Genomic DNA, 26,005 nt, shown 5'->3' with positions numbered 1-26,005 from the left:
CATTCATTTTCTCACACCTCCTTCTTTTCTGCTGGTGGGGAAGTGGTGTTCATCTCAGTTACGGTTACTTTCAGGTATCTCTAGACATCTAACAAGCACATTCTGAGTCCAAGCACATTCTTGATGCAGAATAGCAGGAGATGGGTGTCATAATTCACTGCTGGGTGGGATGAGTGAATAGCTGGGGCTCGAGGGGCAGGTTTCTTGTGCTGTGTTTCCAAAACTTTATCCTGCTCTCCTGGAGCCAGTGACAAAGTGCTACCAGAGCAACACTTCTGAAAGAACTTGTTAGGCGCATGTCGCTCAGAACTCTGAAGCTCCTCATCCCCTTGCCTAAAACAGATCTTTATTACAAGAGAAATTGATAAAGATTTTCCAAAAGGATACAAAATAACTCTCTCTGCCTTGTACCAACAATATCTGTGACAGCAGTTAAGAGACAGTGACATACCACAAAAAGCTTTCATTCTGGTTTTTAACTCCACCTACGCTATGATCTGCCTCCCTGCTGGAAGCTTCAAAGGAATGAGGTTACTTTTCTTGCTATACAACTGGAAGAATGACTGGAAGCTCTTTTTTCCCTCTACTGTGATTACAGAAAGGACCCTTTCTCATTGAAATTGGTGGGAATAGGAGAACCTCCTTTTCCTCTGGAGGAGAGCCATTTCTTCCAGAGGAAGATACTGAAGGGCAGTTCTCAGCACTGCCTACTGAGTCCCCTGTACTCTCCCAGCCTTTCACAGTTCCTCTAGTAATATCAAAAGTATGCTTCAGAGGAATTGGTTAGAAGATCCAATTTTTAAAATAAATGGAATGGTTTGTGGTTCCCAGGAACTGTGCTAATATGAATACTCCATTAATATTTAACAAAGGCCAAATAATCATAGTTTGGGAAAGCTGATTTATGTAAACAATAATGTAGTTAAACCCCAGAGATTGGCTACAGCTTGGAGTGGGATACAGCCTGGCCTCCATGTAGGTGTTGACAGTGTGTATTTCAGTGTTAGCCCAACGCTCATGCTAGTTCATTCACTCAACAGAATCTAGAGCAGATACTTGGGGTCTGAGTCACTTACAAAGGGAGTTGTTAGAGGGTACCTGAGACCTCCAAGTGAGTTTTGATGTAAGACACATGAAAGAACTTCTGGCAGGTAATCTGGCACCTGCAGGATACACCAGAGCAGCAGAAGTGGCAGCTATGTAGCCACAGGTCTCTCCAGTGACTAGATTGACACCTCGATCTTTTGTGGCCATCCATGACATTAACCACTAAGTTTAGGCATCTGAATCTTCATCAAAATCTCCACTCCAGAGTCACTGTGCCATGACTAATTCCTGGAATTTGATCATGTTTACTATGGCATATGATATAGGATTAGTCAGACATTCAGTGGTATTCCTTCTGATTTTGTAAGTGGTGTTTATCAAAGGTGTAGAAACTTTAATAAACAGTGCAAAAAGGTTATCTTGTGAATATGGATTATGATTTGTTCTTTGGATGTTTATATTAGTCAGTGTTTTTTAAAAAAACACCCTCTTACTTAAAGTATGAATATTTTCATTCAATACATTAAAGAGGTTCTAAATATCATGAAAATATAATTCCAGCTGTTACTTTAATCTGTGTTCAGGGACCTGTTTTTTCATTATACAGCCTGCCTCCCTTCACAATTGCTGTAGTGATTCTTATTTGCTGCTTCGAGCTAAAACACACCTTCTCCACACTCTCAATTTTGCCTAAGCTAAACTTGAGAAAAAAATCTGCTATTTCAAACCTTTCAACTTCAAAATGCTTCACACACATTTAAAATTAATGACAACCATATCCTTCAGTTGGAAATATGATACATATTACAGGTGGGGAAACTGAGACAAAGACAAAATAGCATCCTGAGAGAGCACATGAAATGCTCAGTCTGCTTCAGGCCACTAAGCATGCTCCCAGGCAATATGGAAATGTATAAGAGCTATAAGGCAATTGCTAGGGTTATCAAAATATGTGTTTAGCAGAGATAACACAGTATGCCCACCTTGGGAATGGTTGGTGACACCGCTACAGACACCTACTGTGTTGCACCAGTGGATGGGTGGGATGGTAGGTAGCTAATGTTTTTTCAGGACACCGACAAAACATTGGCTGGTCATCACAGTCTTCACATCAGCCTCCTCTGAGGGAAAGCATATGCCTGAAAGTCATAAACAAACCATTGATTTTTGTAAATAAAGCCTCAAGGTCAACAGATCAACATATATGTGGCTGAAATATGCTTTGATTCCTGGAAATGACATAAATGCCAGACTTGTTTCTGTAGATCACAAGCCTTAAATCTTTTGTATTGGTAGATGTAACCCTCTGATGGGGAAAATCCCACCTCCTCAAGCTGATGAGGCTAGTAATGAAGTGTCTGTCATACTCCTGATGAACATAACATAATATTTGCTGTAGAAAGAATGCTGTTACAAAAAAAATTTTTTTTCATTTGTAGGAATTTATATAAGAAAGAAAAAAATAAAGGCACAATTTTGAATCTCTAAAGCAACAGAAACCTGAACTGAGAAATCCAGCAGTCTGAGAAAACACCTAAAAACTGAATAAAGCACAAAAATCTGGAACCTTTCCTTACATTTTATGCAGTACAGCTGAATGCATCTGTAGCAGGCACTCTAGAAATCACTTTTTATTAAATCATACTTTTCCTGCCTTTAGTTTTTTCCATATGTCCTAAACCAATATTTCTTTCCTCCATTGGTCAGATGAGCCAAGTAGCTTCTCCTAGTGGCAGAGGAGGCCACAGGCTGCATCCTGTCTCCCTCCATAGTGGGATCCACTCTACAGGAGCACCAGAATTGTCACTGCTTGTAATATTGGCTTTACTAAACAAGGGTCCTGGACTGATGCTTCCCAGAATGCATGGCTGGCTAAGACTCTGCTAAACTCATGTATGACTCAGGGAAAGCCTTACATGCTTCAGAGGCATCCAGGAAAGTAGGTGAGTGAGGGCAGACTGCCATGATTGGAAAAAAAAAAAAAAAAAAAAAAAAAGCCTGTTGCTTTTAACTGTCTTGTTGTCTGAAGACCATTCCCTGTTCACTTATAAGGATTAGGTGAGCAAACTGTATGAATTGTCTAGCAAGACTATTGAGCTGGGTATACTTTTAATAAGCCAAGGCTCAGCTGGAAATTTCTGAAACACTTATGGATTGAAGGAGAGTTTTTGACAATTTTGATTGAAGTCTTTTTTCCAGGTCACATTGCCAGCTGCAGACCACCCACATATTTATTAACAAAACCTTGTACCCTGCCTTAGGGCTGGATTTTAGCTATTTACTGACTGGAGCAGGAATATGACATTACTTAAGAAGAGACAATTTAGTCAATGGAAACAAAAATCCACCTGTTTTCCTCAGGTCTGCTCTCTCTGGCATACATGGCATGGCCCATGGCCCCAGCCTCACTAGAATTAACTTTACCTCCCTTCCTGGAGCTACCACTTATGATCATAATGTTTAGAAAAACTACCTTAAGGGTAGAACAGAGACGTAAGTAATTTTTCAGGCATAGTTTCAGTACCAGAAGGCCGTTTAATTTCCCTTATTATGTCATGTATTTTGTATTTTAACATATGATTATCTGAGAACAATAGAGACAGTTCTTCCCTCCTGGTAGAAATTCTGCTTTTCAAACCTCAAAGATAATAAAACTTGCAATGCTGATGTCCATTTATCTTATTTGCCAACATTAGAAAGTGTAATTCTATTTCTTCTTTTAGATCTCTTTTCAGCAAGCTCTTTTCCCATCACCTCTTGTTTTTCTCTGTCTCTTGGGGCTCAACCTTGTCAGTGTTCTAGCTCATTCACATTTCACATTGCTGGTCAAGATAATGTGCTTAAGGTTATGAAATGCTGATGGATGGCCAAATGAAGCTTCCATGTCATAGACCTCTACATCTATTGTATTTAATTAGAAATTTCTTTGGAACTCTTAATCCTTTAAATCCTTTCATGAGTAAAACCTTTAGGGAGACATGGTATTTTTTTTTTTTTTTCTGTAAGAACCCCAGCATGGGTGGAGAAAAAGTTTGGTATTGATCAAAACCAGCCCCATGAATACAGGTTCATCTCAGAGGGGATTGTTAAATGAGCCAAGGCCTATGCTGCACAGGCAGTTCTCTCTGTAGATGAGGTTGGTCACAGGACTTTTAGTCAGTGCTGCCTATATATTACAACTACCAGCTTTGACAGTCAGGAATAATTTGCAACTTCTATGCATTTTGAGAAGATTGGACCCCAAAACTCTCTTGTTAAGGATATTGCATTATGGAGAAGAAAGGATCAGATCTTACAGTATTTTGGGTTTTTTTTTTGATACTTCCTAAAGTGTTATTCTCTTCTGAAGCTAGGAGTTAAGATGGTAATAGCAGGATTGGTAGGACTGTACTTCCCTTTCCCCACCAGAGTACATACAGGACTTTCCATACCATGTAGCACAATGCTTACTTTTAAAAACTTCTTCTAAAGCCAAACTCTTGAGAAATATTTCATAGTGAAAGTAATTGACAAAGCTCTAAGCTTCCTTTTAGGTGTTTCTAACCTTTAGCTGAAGACTTTTCAGAAGCTTTTTTGATAATTAAGAAGGAATACAAATTATCCTGGTATTTAAACTGCTTATAGTAGATAAGAAAATCTCTGTAGTAATCCTGTTTTCACTCAGTCTGTAAAATGGCCCATTGGCAGCAAAAATGATCACGTGCCATGTCAGTTTGATGACAAATATGTTTTGGAACTAACACTGACATTTGGAAGACTCATTTTGAAGATTAGTCATTTTGCAATTGTACACGTGTGACCAGCCAGTAAACTTTTCAAGTTAAGTAAAAAAAAAAATTGTGAGCAAGTTTTTATGACTTGATACTAAATACATGGCTATATCTTCAGCCAGCATAACCACAGTGTACCTTGAATGATGTCAGTAAAACCACTCTCTTTTGGTTTTGTTAAGGACACAATAGTGTATGCAGTTCCAACCTGAAATAATCAGCTTTCTCACTCACTCAGGAGAACACTGACAAATTCAAAACTTTAATACTTTTAAGCTGTGAGGATTTAAAGTGATAGATTTGCTCCGGGTTGGAAGGAAAAATTTAATCTGACTTCTTGTTTTGGATTAAGAAAAGTACTTCCAGAGTCCTAAATCTGAGTGAAGGATGGCCTCACATTGGTCCATAATAGCAGCACTCCTCTTGGAATCTCTAGCTCTGCAGGGATTATGAGAGCATGGAATTTGGAGAAAGAAAATTTGGCTAAGTCTGACAGTTTATTTCCCTGAAAGATGTGAATATTCCATAAACAGATGAGAGACTAGCCCTTATGTGTAAATCCTACTGAATTTACAGTGGGGAGAACAAAGCTGTAGTAGCAGCTACTAATAAAGCATTTGAGTTGTGAATATATGAGATGAAAACTTTTGTATAAATTTCTCCACTGTTCCGGAGTATCTTTCTGATTGATTGTAAAGATTTTAGTCATAATCAGGTGTCATGAGAACCTGGAGAAAGTGATTATGATGGTATGAATTCACTGAGTCTTTTCATAGAGGTGTTATTGTTACTGTCAAATTCAGCTTTGGTTTGTTAAGTGCCTTAACCAAATCTGCGTACAACCCTGCTCTTGGCAGGAGCTCATGGGCTGAAGATGCATCTTTCTCAGTAATCATATAGAAACAGCTTTATTGATGTGGTAGGGAGACAAAAAAGACAAAAATTTGCAGGGCTACTCACTGTGCCAGCTCTTGAAGCAGCCTCAGACCTTTTATAAATTTGCAGCTAAGCCTATGTATGATTTTTACTTGCATATCACTGAGGTGTACGACACATCCAAAATCTTTCAGAAATAAAAAGCAAGATAAGCGGTAACTTAAGTAATTTTCCTTTTTTTTTTTTTTGCTTTTCTCCTGGCTCTGCTTAAAACTACATTGTGTCAAGTTTTCCAGATGATGCCTTTCTCTCTTTTGGCAATTCTAACCACATGGAATTTGAAGACTGCTTTTATATATAATGGATTTGCAGATGTTTGACAACCTGCTTGGACCTAGATGCAGTTTCAGCCTTGCTCATCATGTTCAGAGATTTGTCATCCTGAACAAGGGTGAGATAGTCTTAGAAGCAGAAAGCCTGGGATTTTCATGGAGTGTATGATAAAGATATAGTCAAAGACAAGCAGAGGGAAGTGATATTTTCCCACTTTGAGGTTTCTGTTGTGGTGTTTGCCTGCTTCTCTTTTATACCAAAGGTGTGAGTTTATTTGTCTTTCTTATTTATTACTGCACCACTGATCTAGGACCAGATGTTCTATGTCTTGTGCATGTTGAGAGCAGGAGGTTTACTGGATGTGTGCAGACGCCATGCACATGTAACAGATCCACTCCTTCCAAGAACTGTTAGATTTACGAAACATGTGCAATGTGGATTGCACACCTAGGAAATGACGAGAGCAATTGCCTAGATCTTCTGAGGGTTTAGAAAGAAGAAGAGAAATGTCTTTCGCTGTAGGAAAACTGACCTTCAAGAAGGAGGAATGTTTCCCCATTTGGGAAACTTATTCTGTGAGGTTTGGGCAGAAGACAAATCCAGCAGCTATGAGAAACCTTAGTATCTGAGGGGGAAATCTGTTCAACAGTTAATATGGCTTCAGGCTCTATAATCCCCTGAGGCAGGAAAGCAACCTCTGTGCCTTAGAAACTCCTTCAAGGTGTCAGCCTTGTCAGTGTGGCACTTGTGAACCACTGCTCTGGAAAGCCACAGGGCGTGTAAAGGCTTCGGGTCCCAGAAGATCAATCTGGTAGAGAGCCTTGGAAGTGATGCAGCTGTCAACAGCAATGGGAAACGGGCAAGATACCAGGTCAGCTTCTCGTACACAAATTAATCACCAGGATATAACTGATGATGCTGAAAATAAAAATGAAGCAAGAAAGCATCTCAAGTGGAATAATGAAGCAGTGAAGAATTTCACAGCAGAGAAAACTTTGGATGAGAGGGGGATAGCAGAAGATGTGAATGACCCCATGCTCTTTATCTGCCTACAAAAGGGAAGGCAGTTAAAGGATAATAGCTCTCATACAATAGGTTGTACTGAAGTCCTTAAAGGCTCCCTTGGTTTCCAGTTACTTAGGCAGTCAGAATTAACTGTGAAAATGTTCAGGCCTATTTTACTCTGAAATACTTTTTCTTTTTTTTTTTTTTTTAATTTATTTTAAAGAAGGCTGTATTAAAAAAGAAGGTGAAATTCATAACAGTGAAAGTCTGTGCCTGAAGACAAAACTTCACTATTTAATGAAGCAAGAGCCTGATTACAAAGGGGATTGTAACTGGATCTGGAACAAATCATCAGAACATCATGAAATAACTCTTGACAAAGTACTTAGAGTTTGTCAAACTAACCAGGTGCCCAGTTCAGAATAAAGGAGAGGACATAATTGAGAATCCAAAACAGAGCAAAGAAAGATGCTTGATGAAGCTATAATTGGAGTCCTACAAGAGCAGCATCTGGGCCTGCAGACTGCGTGGAAAAGAGCACAAGCCATAAAGTGGAGAAGGTATGCACTAGATTACATCACTGTGAAATAGTGTGTAAGGAGCAGTATACAGGAGATCAATGACAGCACCGTTTGCTCTGGGGGATTCTTCATAAGAGCAATTCATCAGAAGATGAATGGACTATCACCCTGAAAGCAAGTAAGACATTTATTCATTTTAAATTGGATACTGGTGCACATGATGGTGTGTTGATTGAAATAATGTTATCCTCCTGACAAGAAGCAGATAATGGAGAGTCAGGGGAGGTTTACAGGGGTAAGATAACAGCAACTAAAGTTAACATGAGGGTAAATAAAGTGGACAGATACAGTCTGTATTAACTTTATGGAGAAGAACATTCATTATAGAAAAAATAATGTGTCAAAACTTTGTTCTCATTAGGACAATGTGCTCAAGAGGGAGGACAGGAGGACAGTATACCTGAGGAAGCATCAGAGGACACTGGCTAGGGAACAAGCTGTCTTTGAGCAGTACACACATAAGAAGAGAGAGTCAGCCTCCAGTCCCTCTTCCTATTCGTATTCCATTCATCTGAAGGAAAAAAAAAAAGATAGGGGTGAGTTTATTACCCCAACAGTCATGAAATGCATAGGAGAGTGAGCTGTGGGCAGACTCTTCATTCTCCAATAAAGATTTTCTCTACAGAGAAAAATAGGGACAGAATGTTTTCTGTCTGGATAGACAAGAGAAATTGAATGAATACGAATAAAGGAAAAAAAGTCACAGTAGTTGTTAGGGGATAATTTTCTGGTTGTCTAATACCAGATTTTTTTGTAAGCAGGATGTATCAGCAGGATTCCAGGGAAAGTCTTTGGAAAAATACAGCACACATTTTATGAGTTTTCCATGTCTTGTTGAGAAAACCCTGTTTCTTCAGACTTCCATTTACGTTGTGCTCAGCATTCCATTTGTATAACAAAAATAAAAAGTTTTGATAACACGGAAGAAGTTGGGGCACCGTAGAAGATATTTTAATATGGGAAAAACACCAGAAGAAACTGAAATGTTGGAAGAGAATAACTGGAAGCTCTGAGCATCCTGGAACAGAACCAAAGCTGCTGGGTTAGTGTGATGCCAGCAAAATGTAAATTTTCTGTAACATAAATAACACACCTGAGAAAGAAGGTTATTTGGCAAGACATATAGGTAACAGTGAAACCACTGCAGTTGACAAAGAAATAGTAGATTTCTGGGAATGATGGATTACATTAGGACAATTGTGCCTTATACTGCTGCCTGAATAAATAAATAGAGAATGCTCCTACACAATGACATTGCCTGACCTTAATAAAAAGTCTAAGAAGTAAAAGGAATTAATTTGGGAGGATGGTATGCCCAAAACTATAATGTCCACAGGTGTTTCAAAGCAGTATTTTGGGATTTCAGCGCAATCTTCTTGCAGGAGAGTGGTCACAGCTAGAGACCAGTGGTTTATGAATAGTAGATGCTAACAGGAAATGAGAGTTAATAAGCTCAGATAGAAAAGGAGGCTTTGGCATGGTTGTAAAAGACTTCATGTCTTAGTTGTGGGAGGCCTTAGCTATTACTATTTTATTAGCTGAAATCGACTGCAAACCACTTATTGCTGTTACTGAAAATGACCTTGTGAACACTCCAGAGAATTCACAGCTTACTTTTATTTTTTTCAACTACAAATGGATGATTTGTAAATTGAACCTGAACCTGGAAGAGATTTGGAGATGCAGATTTGCTCTTTCAATTATTTGAAGTTCAACATTAGTATATTTTGTAAATAAAAATAAAATCTCTGTTCTGAGGTAAGCTAAGGACCTTGAGTTTCAGACTCACTGCTTAGGATGAGATTCTACACAAAGTAATAAAGACTAAAATTATAATGGCAAACCCAGCTCATCACTCTTATCAATGCAAGGGGAGCTACTACCCCTGCATAAAATCCTGTTTCAGGAACTATACTACTAAGTTATTAAAAAGTATATGAAAAGTAGTCACAGAGGTTGATTGGAGTTCTTTGAGGAAAAAAATAGTAGCAGAAAAAGGAGAGTTAATTTGAACTTAAATGAAGAAGTTCTTAAGTTGTGCTGCATATGCCAGAACTAAAGATCAAGGTGTAGGAAAGTGTCGTACTGATGGAACAGAGAAAAAACTGGCTGGAGCAAAGTTGACATAGGTTATATACACTGACTGGGGGAAAAAAAGTCCAAACTGTGAACTGTGTACTTACAATATGAACTGTGTACTTACAATATTCTGACTCCTGAAAGAGGATTTTGTTGGGAGATACAGGTAAGGAATTGATGATGGACATCAAAGACCTTTTCTTTCCTGATACACCATATTTGACAGCAACAGGCCAGAATTAGTTATACATGAATGTCAGCAGTGCAATATTGGCTTAATTGTCTGCATTGGGTTTGCATGGCAAGGTGCTGGTAGCAGGGGTACTGCAGGGGTGGCTTCTTTGAAACTAGAAGAAGCTTGTCCCATGTCCAGTGGAGCCAATGCCAGCTGGCTCCACTGAACCTTCCAGAGGCCAAGGCCAACCCCATCAGTGATGGTGGTGGCACCTCTGGGAGAACAGATTTAACAAGGTGGGAAAGCTGTACAGGGGCAACTCCTCAGGAGAAAGGAGTGAAATTATGTGAAAGAGACAACTCTGCAGACACCAGGGGCAGTGATGCAGGAGGGGAAAGCGGTACTGCAGGCAGCAGGGCAGAGATTCCCCCACAGCCCATGGTGAAGACCATGGAGAGGCAGCTGTGCCCCTGCAGCCTGGAGGGTCCCACTGTGGAGCAGGTGGATGTCTGAAGGAGGCTGTAATCCCATGAAAAGCCCATGATGGAGCAGGCTCCTGGCAGCACCACTGGACCCAAGAAGAGAGAAGCCTGCTGTGGAGCAGGTTTGCTGCTGTGATGCCATGGGGGGACATGTGCTGGGGTAGGCTGTCCCTGAAGGACTGCACCTTGTGGGAGGAATCCATGCTGGAGAAGTTAATGAAGAACTGCAGTTCCTGGGAAAGATTCACACTGAAAAGTCCATGGAGGACTTCCTTCTGTGGGAGGAACCCCACGCTAAAGCAGGTCAAGAGTGTAGTGAGTCCTCCCCTTGAGGAGGAAGGAGAAAATTGCAAGTGAAGCTGAGCCCAGGAAGAATGGAGGGTTATGGGGAAGGTGTTTCAAGATTTAGATTTTATTTTCTCATTGTCCTACTCTGATTTGATTAATAATACAGGAAAAATATTTCCCCAAATCAAGCCTGTTTTACCCATGATGGTACCTGGTGAGTGGTCTGTCCCTGTCCTTACCTGCATCCACAAGCCTTTTGTTATATTTTCTCTCCCCTGTACATTCACGGAGGGCATGGAATTGGTGGGCATGGAAATGGTTTTGGCGAGCACCTGGTGTCCAGCCAGAGTAATGTAACTGCACCAGCTATCTGCTAGTCCCAGTGAACTTCTGTCTAGAAGATGGGTGAAAAGTAGTGTGTAAGACAGGAGACAAATGCAGTGTGTTTAGACAATAGGTCTCCAGGTTACGAACTAGCTGGCTGAAGCAGATGTCCTCTCTTCTGACTGGAGCAGGTCTGATCTTCCGGAGGAAGTGAGGCACCACCTTGGACACTGTTGGACAGTTTAGTTATTGTTATGACTTCATCTGTTTGTGTTAATAACGCTTTTAATTATAGCTGTCGTTACATTCTGCCGTGGAATGGAACGTGTGGTATTTGGGGCTGTGCCTTCAAAGGCTCTGCAGCTTGGCAGGGCACTGTGAGGCTCTTGTTGCAGCACACAGGCAGCTGGATGCAGACAGAGGATTATTCCCAGCACCTCCGGTGCCGAGTAGCACTGAAGACCACAGAGAGAAGAGCTACTGAGTGCCAGAAGACAGCCTAGAGGCAACTTGCCCTCCACCTATGATTGATCAGCTAAGACCCTGTGGGAGATAGGCCATTTGCTCTTGCTGGCAGAGCAGATGCCAACCCACCCAGAGAGAGGGATTCTGAGAAGTATCTGAAAGCGGAACCTCAAGGAATGTCCCTCCTCCCACTGGCAGTCATTCCTGCGGGAAACACTGCCTGCCTCCTAAGGAGGTGGTGAGTCCCAGTGACTGTGGCACCTCAGTCCTTCTGCCCAGATCCTCCTGCCCCTTTTCAGGGCTGCGAAAGGCCTTTAGAATTGGGTATATGGACAGTAGAAATTGTAAGACTTGTGTTAATATGAACAGACTGACAGGTATTGCAGGTGAGACATTTTTCTGGTATGTACAACTTAACTCTGGCAGGTTGAGATGGTGTGACTTGCTTCCAAGCCTAATAAACCAATAGAAGGTGTGTTTACTATGAATGGGCTCATTCATTCCAATGTCTGTGTGTGTACACACGTGTTTGTGTGTGTGAGTGCATGCAGAGAGAAGAGAATCCCTCTTCTCCCTTCTCCTCACGGCTTCTATCACACAGCATGTCGACATATCTAGACTAACAACCTCTTCATAAGGAATCTGAAATACAGAGTCCAAGGGAAGTTTAACAGCTTCATAGGCTGCAATTCTCTTTTGGCCACATTTTGTTTGTCTGGGGGAGCACAAGAATGAGGCCACACATAATTTAACACCTTTCCCTATTTAGAGCTTGTTAGTTTAACTTTCTCTGAGATTGTTTTTTTTAAAAATGTTTGTCTGAATTTAGTGGTTGTGAAGGAAAGTGACAGCCCTAAAGACCATAGTTTTCCTTGCAGAATGGGCATGGGATGAGCTCCAGCAGAGTGCATTTACTCATATTACCACCCTGATTTGACCTTGAATGACCTGTTGCAGGGCCTAGCAGAATTGGTTTTCGTATCTTTCCAGTCCCTGGCCTTTTTGTGAAGACTGACAACTGGGCTGTGGCAAATGTGGCAGGACTTCTGGGAGGCTGATCTGTGTCCAGATCAGAGCCTGATTTCTGTCACATAGGCACAGTGTTAGAGTAACCTCTCAAATACTAGGGAGGCTGGTGAGCAGAGCTAATGAGACAGATCTCAGGGTGAGTATTTCAACACCAGCAGCCATAGAACTGCCACCTTTCCCAAAAGCACTATTATTACAGCTATTATTAGGTTTTAATACTTGCTGGGCCTTGTACAAACTCAGAGCAAGGTGCAACAAAACATGGGAGAATAAATGCTTAAAGCTACAACTCCTTCAACCACATCTCTTAAATGAAGAAGCAGCGCCATGGGGACATAAAATAGCTCTCCCCAGCATGGTTAAAGATATGAAAGGACTTGGCTGTTCCAGTGTCATGGCTAGCACAGGACATTGATCCTGTGGTGTTTTGACGGTGAATGATGAGAATCTGAACTTATGTCCAGCAAGTAAGTAATGACTCAGGAAGCAAATTTATATCTTGCTGCTCCCTCACTTTTTAATATATTTGGGGGGGTTTTGAAAACAAGTTCCAACTCCTGAATATACTTTAGCAAGGACTTATTAAAGACCACGCAATCACTTTTCTCAGCAAGGACTCTTCAGACTAGGCACAGTGTCCTCAACCCTTGTGCTGACATCACCACTGGAGCTGGTGTGGTGGCCACTACCAAGAGTTTTATGTTCATTCCACCTGCACCTCAAGGTGAATATGCTCTAATCCAGAAGCCAGGTGGTTTCATGGCATTGGTGGTATCCTCCAGCTTGTACAAGAAGCCTTAAATTGCATAGTGCCACTGCAAAAAAGCTGCTAGAACCCCTTCTGAAGTCAACTCATGGTGCATCAGTGTTCTTGAAATGTCCAACTCATGGTGCATCAGTGTTCTTGAAATGTCCAACTCATGGTGCATCAGTGTTCTTGAAATGCCATGTGCTGTTTTCTTCCTATGTAGGGAAGGAAGTGTGGAGCTGAACAGGATGATGAGACAGGTCATGGGATGGCCCACAGCAGGGTCTTCATTCCAATTGCATTGGAACAGAATCCTGCAGGAAAACATGGCCTCTATGCCTGCACATCTCTGAATTACGAGTACTGGGATTTAGTGGAACCCTTAGTTTAATGCAACATTCAGTTCTTCCCAATAACATGTGATGAAAATCTGAGCACGGATTTTGATTTAACTGCCTGGAAGCATGGCTCTCAGCATTTTTTCTTCTGTGTATCTGGTAATTAAGAGAGAGATATTTGGGATCTGTTTTGCAACACCTTGCCAAATTTGGGCTTTTTTAGATCCAGAAGGTGTTTTGGGTCCATATTTGTAGAAAATCACTCTCTGTGTTAGCAATGGCTGGTGAAGAAACCACTATTATTATTCATTAACTCTGGGCTCTCAGAGGAACCATATGTGCAGAGCAGAGGGAAAAGAGTAGTGTTGTTTTTTAATACTGAGTCACTGCTACTGATTAAGTGTTTCTTTATTTTTTTCCCTTTTTTTTTTTTTTTTTGTTTTAAGAAAAAAAGAAATGGAAAAAAGGTGTTTTTCTGAAGCCTAAATGTCAGGGGAATTGATTTTCTCTAGGTGCCACAATGTCTTCAGAAACTTTTAGTCCAGTGGGCCACAGTGATATCAGCCAACACTTGTTTTAAAGGATATCTGTAAAAAATTCATGGCTAGATTCCTGCATCTCAGGTCACAGGAGAGTGTGACTATTAACAAGTTCCAGCTGCTTGATGGAGTTTCACCAGCCATTTGTGGATCTTTAATTTTTTTTTTTAGGAAATCTTTAACTGCCTTTTTTTTTTCTTTCCTGAAGGTATATTAAACCTTTAAATCTCTTTTTTAAAAAAAAGTTCACATTAAATACTCCCTTTGTGTCCATGCTGAGGAAGTCTTTAATTATATTAGTCAGAAAAAAAAAAAGGAGGAAAAAGAAAGGATAGTTCTGATTTTGCTCTCAGTTCTCTATGATTGTGCCATCTCCTCTAGTCATGTTTTCTATATTTATTTTCTCAGCAAGGGGCCTGTTTTAATACTGCAGCTGATGATCTAAAAATGCGTGAGCTCTGTTTTATTATACACAAGCTGCATCATGCGGATGGACGGCTCTCCTGGGCCGGCTGGGCTGCGCACAGCAGCTCCAGTCAAGCCTGGCTCTTTCCCTTCCAGGTCCCTGCTGGAGCCTCAGCAGCCTCTGTGACTGTGGTGGCAAGGCAGCACCGTTCATTCAGGAGGTCCAGCTGTGGCTCCTCGCAGTCTCATGCTGCTCCTCTGGCTGGAGCCAGTGCTGGCAGTTTGATGCCACCTAGGAATGGCCGTGCGCCCTCTGAGCTCCTCTTCTCCCAGAGCTGGGCATCAGAACTGCCCTGTCTGCTCTGCCTCCATCTCTGCTATGTCAGAGCAGGGAAGTGCTGGATGAGAAAAACAAATAATAATGATCCTGTTTTTCTCTCTAAATTAAGGGGTCTAAAATTTTGGCTTGAAAATCTTTGTTTGGAAATTTGGGCCCAGATCATGAATTGTGCAAACACAGTGACTTACTGTAAGAGTGTGTTTGAATTTAAATGAGGGTAGGCAAAAGGATTTCTTCATTTAAAGTTGCAGTATTCAGAAAATGAGAGTCCCCTCAAAGATGCATACCATGAAGAAACTGCAAGAACGACTTTTTGCCAAGGGATCATTAGCAGCAACAAAAATACATTAATTCTTTCCTGTAGATCTGGTGTTTGCCATACTTTATTCTACTGCACACAAAGCCTGAATACTCTGAATATCCATATATATATATATATATATATATATATATAAACATAGCTACATCAAATTCATGCAGATGTATACTTACTGTGTATATATATCTCCATGCACATACAAACATATATATATATAATATATAAACATATACCTATATATTCTGTACAGAATCATGTTCTTTGGTTCATCATTCTAGGAGATAGTTCATCATATAGGAGACTATAGACCATCATATAGTTCATCATTCTAGGAGATTCAAAGGAGATAAACACAGGAGAAAATAACATTTTAGTCAGCACCTATTCAGGATTTTATAGGAAATCTGGGGCATTGCCATGACAATTCCAGAAATGGTTAGTTAATATCTTTTGTATTCTTGTAAACACCTACTTATTTACTGCAGCAGCACTGAGAACTTATTAAGAGCACTCATTCAGTCCAAATATACTTGGAAAAACTCAGAACAACATTCCTTGTTCTGTATAATTTTTGTTTTTCTCAACATAAATGTAAATTGATACAAATAAATAAGTTCTAAATACCATTAAGCTCTGTATGTCTGCAAAGTTTGGTGTGAAATAGGAAATGCACCTGGAACTTTGTAGCTCTTATGTAAAATTAATAATAAATGTTTTTTTGCCAACATCAGTATGTTTATATTATGGTCATGGGACTCTCTCTGATGCCTAAATTATTTAAGACATTAATTTTTTATCTCTGCTCAAGCCTACTACATATAGTTGCTGAGTTCTGTATCAAAAGTGGTGGTTCAAATCAAATTGATATTGCATTTTAATTAAAGTAGTGTTAGGACATATCTCACAGTCTTTTCTGAGACAGAATGTACTGGAGTAGTGAAAACTTTCTTTCCCTCTGCTTTCTGTGCTTCCAGACACTTTTAGGTTGTGCCACTTAAGCCTAAAACACAGGAGAGAAGGTGAGGGCTCACTTTCATTTCCTGCTGTCTCCAGTTATGTGCTCCTCCTTGGTGCTCTTGGGTTAGGTGTATTTCATGTGTGGAAAAACACAAAAGACAAACAGATGACTGTAAATTATCCATGGGTCTTCTGCTTCTCCTTGTTCTAGCGAGCACACAGACCTTACCTCCTTTTTAGGTGAGAGAACTTGTTAAAAAAATTAAAGTAGGGATTTGTCACTAGCAGAAGAAAAGATTCAAGAGCCCAATCTTCCTTATGGAGACACTAGCTAGCATCTGGGAAGTTCCAAATAAGGCAGTTGTTCTGGAAAAAATGAGACCAAACAATTTTTTTTTCCCAAGAAAGTCCCCACTGTCACAAATAAGTGGCCTGGGAGCTCTAGAAAAAGTGCTCTTGTGATACTTTGAGCCACATTGACTTAAGGCACTAACTTGAGGTGTTTGAGTTTGAGTGATGCTGGCTCTTAGATTGTATTGCCTATATGCTTTTCTTATTCTGCTGTTGACTGTGGTGCAGGGGAAGAGCTGAGAAGCCTCAAGAGGGCCAGTTAACCTGAGCAGCATCTCCCCACCATGGCTCTGAGGGGAGAAAGGTCTTGGCCATGTAATTGCCTGAGCTGTCACAGTTTAAGGATTGTGGTTAATCATCAGTAATTGACCATGGATAAATTAATAGCTCAAGTATCTCCCTTGTCCCTTCTGTTATCATATCAAGTCTGCATTCTTCTACACTGCATCATTATCTTAAGTTTATAGATATTTAATTCTACAAAGGATAGCTACTTGTTACTATATCTAAATAAAATTATATGATTACCTATGGTAAAGTGGGTTAAACTTAGCTGAACACCAGGTGCCCACCCACACACTTTATTGATCCCTCACCAAATGGGTGGTAGAAAATATAAGAAAAAGTTTCTAGGTCAAGATAAGGACAGGGAGAGATGATAATGCCATCATGGACAAAACAGACTCGACTCAGGGAAATTAAAATTTATTACCTATCAAATCAGAACAGGATAATGAGAAATAAAAGCAAATCTTTAGACACCTTCTTTCCAACTTTCCCTTCATTTTGGGTTCAACTTTGCTTCTTGATTTCTCAACCTCCTCCTGTCAAGCACCTCAGATGGTCAGCAAATGGGAACTGTGGTCATTTCACCACACATTGTCTCTGCTTCTCCTTCTTCCTCAGGAGAAGGACTTCTCGCACTTCCTCACCTCCAGTATGGGTCCCCTCCTATGGGAGACAGCTCTCCACAAAATTCTCCAATGTGGAACCTTCTCACAGACTGCAGTTCTTCACAGACAACTCTAGTGTGCATCTTCTCCTTGGGCTGCAGATGGATCTCTGCTCCACCATGAACCTCCATCAGCTGCAGGGGAACCTCTGGCCCACCATGGTCTCACCATGGGCTTCAAGGGAATCTCTGCCCTGCTGCCTGCAGCATCTCCTCCCTCCCTTGCTTCTCTGACCCTGGTGCCTGACCCTGGTGTGTTGCTGTCACATACTCTTTCTCCTTTTTCCAGCTGCAGTTGCCTTGGTACGCTTTTCCCCTTTTGCTAAATCTGTTACCCCAGAGGTGCCACCACCATCACTGATGGGCTCAGCCTTAGCCAGCTGTGGCAGGTCCATGTTGGAGCCAGCTGGCATTAGCTCCACTGGACATGGGAGAAGCTTCTACCAGTTTCTCACAGAAGCCACCCCTATAGCACCCCTGCTACAAAAACCTGGCCACACAAACTGTATACATAACCTTGAACAGTTATGAAAATCTAGCAGAGATTAAACAAAGGTTTAGCAAAAAAGTGGACAAAATGCACAATAGCTACCTGGTGATCAGATAATGTCTGATCCAACTAAACAAGCTAAAACAAAGGTTCAGGCAGGTGAAGACAAATTCAGATGATGTCAGGGTTCCCCAGAGAAGTCATGGAGTCACCACCACTGGAGGTGTTTAAGAAATGACAGAATGTGGCACTTAGTGCTATGATTTAGTGGACAAGCAGTGCCAGGTCAAAGGTTAGACTTGATGATCTTGAAGTTCTTTTCCAACTTAATTGTCTCTATGATTCTATGATTGTCATGCCTTTTTTCTTTGCAAGCTTATGCATTTACCTGCAACTTATCTCACTAGAAAATACATTTTCTATGTCTGACATTGTATGATATCATCAGTGGTCTGCTTTCCTGAATCTGCAACATCTTTCTCTCATGTATTCTCTTTTGTAGACATTCTCTTTTCCAGACAGATACAATTGCTTGCTAAAGATTCTTGGATTAAATTGGAAATCCTTTAAATTCTCTGGATTTAATGCACATTAGGCTTTGTCTGCCATACATCTGATGGTGAGTAGTCAATGTGTTTATCCATTCTTGATGAACATGAATTAATTCAGATGACTGTTACTCCATGAAAAACAAAAGGAACCTCAGATACAGCCCAGGCTCTGCCTTAAGACATTACCCACAGCTGTATGTCACGTAACTCATTTTACAGACTTTAATTTATGAAGTTTTTACTATACTTCTGCATTTTAAACATAAGAACAGGTTTTAATATCTAGATTAAATCTCTTGCTGTAATTAATTCCTGCTGTATTCAGCCTATTCATCATGGATGTGGAGAACAACACATCCCCTTCCACCTTGATGTACTCTTTTCCAAGGAAGACTGTTCCAGCATGGCTATCTTTACAGACAGCTTGTAGGAATCTGGGGATGGGACTGAAACTCCTGTGACACCTTAGGTAGTTGCTACTCATGGGAGCATTTTACCCATCTTCTGTAGCTGAATGGTCTCTGTGATTCTGTATATCCAAGTCTTCAGCCTGATGGCAAGAGTCAAAGTGCACTGGAATCAGTAGCTGGCTTAAGCCTTTACTGACTTAAGGGGCCTAAAAAAAATAAAGAACCCGTACTAGTGTTGACCTCTAACAGATGGTAGCAAAATGACTGCTACGGCAAACACTGCGACATTAGAATCACATCCGGCTGGGCAATGCTGGAGGGGACTGTACAAAATCCCATATAAAACCTTGAATGTCTGTGAATGCTTATAACTTAAAAGTTAGTGCTGACTCTGAGACTGCTGAGACTGATGGTAGCTGTCTGAACATACTGGAGGAGAAGTGGTCTTCTACTAGTCTCATCCTCTTTCTGGTTACCAGCACAGACACCTTCCTCAGATCAGTCATTCCAGATCTCTGCTGCTGTGTGAAAAACATATTAGGAAAGGTTTTTTTCAAATTGCAGACAGTTTTTTCTCCCCTCTCCGATGGTCGAAGCAACATGCAATTTTTTTACAGACTACACGACCCATAATTTCTGACTTTTGTAAGGTTCCTTCACATATGAATAGCAAGGTATGAGCTTATCCTTCTCTTAAAATAGCATAGGTGTAAAATATTTGTTAATCCTCTGCAATTAGAGTATAGATGAGGGCTTGAGTCCCTTCTCAGTGAAATCATAATCACAAATATTTCTTGTATTACATTATGCAATATGAAGGCTCTTGCTAATTCCTTGTCTCTGTGGAATGGGCATGTGTTTTGGCTATGTAATCTCAAAGTTCAAGACTAGCATTTTTCTGATTATTGTTGTCCTGCATCTTGTAAACCGAGTATTTAAAAGTAGCATGTTTATTTATATATGTTGCTGCTAATCCAAACTGTCTGCTAAACTAATCCCTTGTTAAAATGAAATCAAGTCAGCTATTTTAGATTATAACTTAAAACAATAGCTCAACCAGACACTTCACACATCTGTTTTACTTTTCCTGAATAGGTATGCAGCTTTTCCTACATTCTTTCTCAACAAAAATGCCACCAATTTTCTTTCATTTTTCTTTTATGACCTAAGTCTTGCTTTCTTGGTTCTTTTGCTGATTACTCTTGAAATGCTGCCTTTTTTACATGTTTGTTTTCTTTCGCAGTAATACATTTTAAAATGGATAACAATTTCATGCTTATTACTTGTTAATATGTTATCATACTCTATTCCCCAAATTCGGACCAGAGGTAATTCCAATGTGGGAAATGCCAAAATAATACATTCTTGGAGATGAGATCTTAGACAGATATGCAAACCCAAAGTAGGCTTTGATTTACTTACAGTCTGCAGGAAATGAAGCATTACCATCAATGTGGTACATAGAGATTTTAGCTGAAGATAACTTTATTTCCAGTTTTACCTGCTGCTTTGATTTAAAGTACTTTTCACATCATCTAATTTTTCATAAGCTTTCACATATTTAAGGTTTGGCTTTTCTTAAGGGATTGTATAAGTTTTAATTTTGTGCAGAAACCCCCCTCTTATTTAGTGCATTTGCCAAGAACTTTAAAATTACATCAGGTGAAGGTTGCTCCAGCCTCCTGGAGCCAGAAATGTGGGACAATGGGGTTTACCTCACCATTTTTCAATAAACTGCTTTTTGGACCAGTATTCTGAGAGGATGCCTCTGCTTCAGCCAAGGTAATTTTCAGGCCCAGGTTGATTGATATAATTTTATTAACACTTGTATCATTAGCCCTCTTTGAAAGGAGGAGAAGAGGCAGGCTGACCCCATCTCAGTCTTATATTTAATTTTACATCAACTTCTTGGAGATTATCAGCTGAGAAACTTTCAGGGCTCACCTCCCCCAGAAATGCGAGTGACTGTGCACCACGGAGTGGTGGGAACAGTTATTACTTCCTTTATACCACATGGAGACTAGGGCACAGAGAAATTGTATAAGGTAATTTCAGATAGCTCTTTAGCACAGCGATGTAACACTGTGTATCACTCTGTGATGTGGTGAGAAAGCTGGTCCAGCTTGTATCCCTCAGCTTGTGGGAACCACATCTATGTTCTGAGCACAATTTTCCTCTCAGCCTCCCTCCTGAGGGTAAATGTCTCATGCCACTGAGCACTGTTCCCTTGGGTGCTCATGGGTACACATTTGCCTCACATTCCTTGCAGGTCTTCTAGTCTCCGTGCCCAAACCCCCACCTGACTTAAATGGTGGCATGTGGTCTCCCATGTTATTAATAACACATGCAAACAGGCTTTAAATTCTGCAGGATCTTAACAAGAACACGTGGTTGCAGCCTTGGATCCAGAAATAACACTCTAGTACTCACACAAACTACTACATGAGGTGTAAAAACACTACTTACTTTCTCAAAGGTGGGCCAGGAAAGCATGGCCAGCGTGGGCAGGGACTGCACTGCCACTCTGTCAAAGGTCTCCATCTCCTGTGGTAGCTCCTTAGCTGCTACCCTGCAACTGCCTCTGATGTGAAGTCACAGTTGTTGGCTCCTATCTGGCCAATACACCAGGGGTGGATAAGATAGGAGATTGTGTTGAGCTCATTATTCTTTTCTCTAATGAAGCCCAAACCCTACTGAAATCATTAGAGAGTGACCTTGTTAAGTCAGTGGTCTTTAAACCAAGATGTCAAGACGTCTTCATATCTTCTGTCATTTTGTGGGAGTAGGAGGCTCTGGCTAAAGTCAACTTGAGGGACAGACAACTCCATGATGGGACAAACAATTCCATGATGAAGCTCAGCTAGTCCCTAATGATAAGTTTGATGTCTTCATGCCTCTTGTGCAAGAAGCCAGGGATCCCTTCTGGCTGCTATCTCTCAGGGTCTGGCTGGAGTCACTGCCCACCATGGCAGACAAAACTCCCAAGACATATGGTTAGATTTTTCTGCCTCCTGTATTTCAGATGTTCTTGGTTGAAGGAGGGACTTTGGCAAGTCAGAGGTGTCACAATGATATCCAAATGATGCACCTTCCCTCTAGACTTGCAACACACCCTGGGTTGAAGTTCCTGCAGGCGGAAGGGCAAATTAGTGCCACACAGGACTGTCACCAAGGTCATGAACGGAGCCAGTGTCACAGTAGAGGCAGATGGGATCACTGTCTCAGTGTGTTAAAGCTGAGCTTGACACCTAGGACACATGTGAAAATCAGCAGGAGTTTGCCTGTGTGATTTTTATAAATTTGCTGGTGCACAAGGAGGCTGTATAGCCTGGATCAAGCTCTGCTGCCACACCTCCAGTGACACTACACTCTTTCAGGCCATATGTCTCCCAACACCTCGTGTCCTTCCTCCAGTGATCCTCTAAAACCTGCTTAGATCTGTTCCCCAGCAATGAGAATCACTGCCTCAGCTGTTTCTCCTGACAGCTACATCTCAGCTACTCAATGCTCTCTCTGTAGGTGATGGAAACAAATAAGCACTTATAGCATGTGGTTCATATGACTTCTGGTTTTGGAGGAAATGAATCTGGTCCTATAAGTGCCCATTTTCTTTTCATCAGCTTTAACAGGAATTTAGCGTAGCTTGCTCTGACATGGAGATCTTACTTTGGAAGACAATTAATACTAAAGACAATTAATACTATTTCAGCACCCTGAATGTGAAAAACACCACACAGAATCTGTATAATGATGTAGCCTTTTTGTGAAGGATTGTTAAAGTACATGGCAAGTTGAAGTGTGCAGCGTTTTGTACACTTAGGAAACTTTCTGGATGGGCTGTTGTCTACTTTTCTGTTATCCCTGTACTGTACAGGCATGTTCATTCCTTAATGAAAACTGTGCAACTGGATCAGGGTATTAATAATTTGTCAAGCTGCTTAAAAAGGGTAGAGGAAAATTTCAGCAAGTCTAGCATGCCCTGTTCTATTGACCTTCTCTTTTCATCAGTAAAAGCAGCAAATAAGAATTAGCAGGGGGTCATCTTAGCTTACGCTAACTCTCTTGCTGGAGAGGAAGATATTTGCCTAGCCTAATAAGCAACTACGTAGTGTTAGTTCTATGAAGAAACAGGCTTTGAGAAAGACCATGGCATTGGGAGGAAGTTACCCTCTTTCTTCTGATCATAATGTCCACCTACCTCTGGGACATTCTGATCAGAACTCTTTGCTGGGAACTGCAGCAAAGAGTTGCTGCCAGCATCCTGTGACCAACAAATATATTGAACTCAAAGTGTGTTTCCTGCTTGTGTTAAGTGCATATGCAGTAACTGGCCAGGTGATGTCCCAGCCATGCTTTTGCTGTGACATCCATTAAAACTTACAAGAGAGTCAGTCCTAGATAATATGCTCAAGGAAATACTGTATTGGTGATTTGTGTTAGAATAATGTGATGGATTTCTGACATTGATAAAAACAGGTTCTAGTATGCCATTTTGGACTACTGCGTCCGAATATTAACCCTGAATATTGGCATAAGTCACATTTAAAACACTTTGTATTACCTTCTTAGACATATCCGTTGTTCTTGTAATATAATTTTACACTGTCAGAACATACAAGTTGAAGGATGGCGGACACGAAAAATTCAGTGACTCCTGTATTCCATTTTTAAAATCAGAAATATTTTTCGCTTTCCATATTACCTCTTTTTCAAATCTCTTGATACTTTGGTGATTCTCAGGCCTGCAAGGTCTCCTTTTTTCATCCATGTTTCCTCTCTAAGCAGTGCCAATATGATAGGAAAGTGTGAATATGGCTTTCTAAGCTGCAAAAAACCCACAAAGATTTTAGACCTCAATTTCTGTTAAATAGTTGAACTTACCCCAGTGTCACAAAAAGCTCTGTGACAAAGTGTGCAGCTTTGAATAGATGAAGTGGGCAAATCTCCAGATCCTAAACTAGAGGCTTTCCTACTGACTGCTTGTCTCTCTGGGAAACACTGAAGCTATAGCTAAGAGAAGTAGGGAAGGGGCAACCAACATTACAACATTACGTTCTCACAGTTACACAAACCAAACTGAGCTTCAAGAGGGGCATCAGTCAAGAAAGAGCTACAGTAAATAGCTGTGACTACAGTCAGTTAAAATCTCTGGCTGCAATCTGGCAATGCTTTGCATCACCAGCATGCCATTTAGGAGCTGGAGGTCTTTCTGCCTGGTAATTTCTTCTTGGTGTTTTTACATGATATTAGAGCAGTAGGTCTCTGAAGCACTCATGACATGCTCCAGTGTCTTCTACTGTGCATACAGTTGGTTCTCAGGGGCTTCAGGGGAGGCATATTGCAGTGGTTAGCTTGATTGAAGGCAACATCTTTCACCTTGTCCAAAACTACAGCATTGAGTCCTTAGTTTATTCCTTATGTTTACTCACTTGTTTGTCTTTTTTTACATGAAGGATTTTATTTTCCTATAAGATTTGCTAATTGAGAAGATGATATTAAGCTGGGTTTTTTGCTCAATCCCATCCTTAAAAAAAAAAAAAGAGCAAAGCATACTCTTTATAAGAAGAGGAGGACACTGCATGGGATGGGGGTAGGGAGTAAGGAGGGAGAAGGAGGAGGAGGAGGAGAGAGTTGTGCAGATTTCCTGTCCACACTTCAAAAGGGGCTCTCTTCTCCTGTATTATTTCCTTTCCCATTAGCTTCACTTTGTTGGCTTATGGTTCCAAAATGCACCAGGAGTCAACTCCAGTGCAAACCTGATATTAAAAACTAACAGGCTAATGCCAGGGAAAACACACTCTGCTCCTGGTTTCAAAGACAGATTTTCTTTTTTCATAAGTGCAGCCATGCTTTTCTAATAAAAATTCATTAAACAATGGTTATGAAAGATGAAGGGTGGGGGAGGGGGAAGGGATATAATCAAGTGAGTCCCTTTGAACTCACTAGAAAAAATACAAAAGCAAACAACCAAGCTGTTAGTGTCACACGTTTCCCTTATGAACAGAGAGGCCTATCCAGGTTTGCTCACAGCCCAGGGAATAAAGATGAGTTAGGCACCTTATCTAAATCTCCTCCTCCAAATACTGTAGGATTTCTATTCTGTAAACATGGATGTGGAGGCTCTTTTGTGTTGCTTCAGTTTACATTATTGTGGGTCTAAACGAGCCTCGTAGAGACTGCTTAATTCGTTTATGTAAAGTAAAAACAAATGTAGAAGCCCTCGCTATTTTTTATTGTTAACATCCCATTGGGAGGCAGGAGAGTAAATATTTTAGAAGTTTAAAGCAATCTACTTAAGCTTAATAATAATGCTGGGTTTCAAGTAACAGAGAAGACTACAAGTCACTGGAAGATCAAAGATTACGTTGAGTTTTATAGCAAATCTGGGCAAAGATCTCCTGGGAGGGGTAAATCTTCAGAACTCTCCTTTCCCAGTCTTTCATGGTGATTGTTTGACATCTATGGAACAAGAAAGTGAGGAAGAGAGAATTCAGGCAGTTCTCCTGTGTCCAGAGAAACAGAAGACTACAAAACTGAAGGAATGCTGACTTTTCTGGCTAGTTTATATCTTAAAAATTATAAATTAGAAAAAGAAAAAGGAAAAAGCAAAAACAAAAGAAAAATAAATGTGTCAGAAATACCCTTTCTTTTCCTGGGTCTGTTTGTAATCTCATGTTAACTGACTTTTGAGTGAGTAATCTCTAAATAAAATTTCTAGTAATTTTCCTGGGTTTATGTTAAGTGCTTTTGATTTTCAGCAGATATTCAGAATCATTTTCAGAATTGTCTGTTGAGAGACATTAGACACTCTTCACACGCTTCCCAACAATGCTGTCTCTTTCATCTCAAATGCAAAGAGTGTACATTTTGGGCCATGGGCATGACTGCACATTAAAAAAAATAAGGAGTAAAGACACAACGAGCAGAAGAACTGATAATGAGTGATGCCACATAGCAATACTGTAATAACAGGTATGTGTGTCTGTGGATGTGTTCAGGGGATTGATATTTAGAGAGTATAATCCAGAGTCTCTAATGTAAGAACAGAAACTGGGCCACATTATTTTCCCATGGCTGACAAACTTTCCACTGGCCTGGCTTCCAATTATAAAAACACTGGAGTCCTCAGCCATTACACCAAAGATTGTAAA

Source organism: Haemorhous mexicanus, chromosome 2 (genome assembly GCF_027477595.1).
Source record: "Haemorhous mexicanus isolate bHaeMex1 chromosome 2, bHaeMex1.pri, whole genome shotgun sequence".
Taxonomy (NCBI): domain Eukaryota; kingdom Metazoa; phylum Chordata; class Aves; order Passeriformes; family Fringillidae; genus Haemorhous; species Haemorhous mexicanus.
This window is presented reverse-complemented; position numbering follows the sequence as displayed.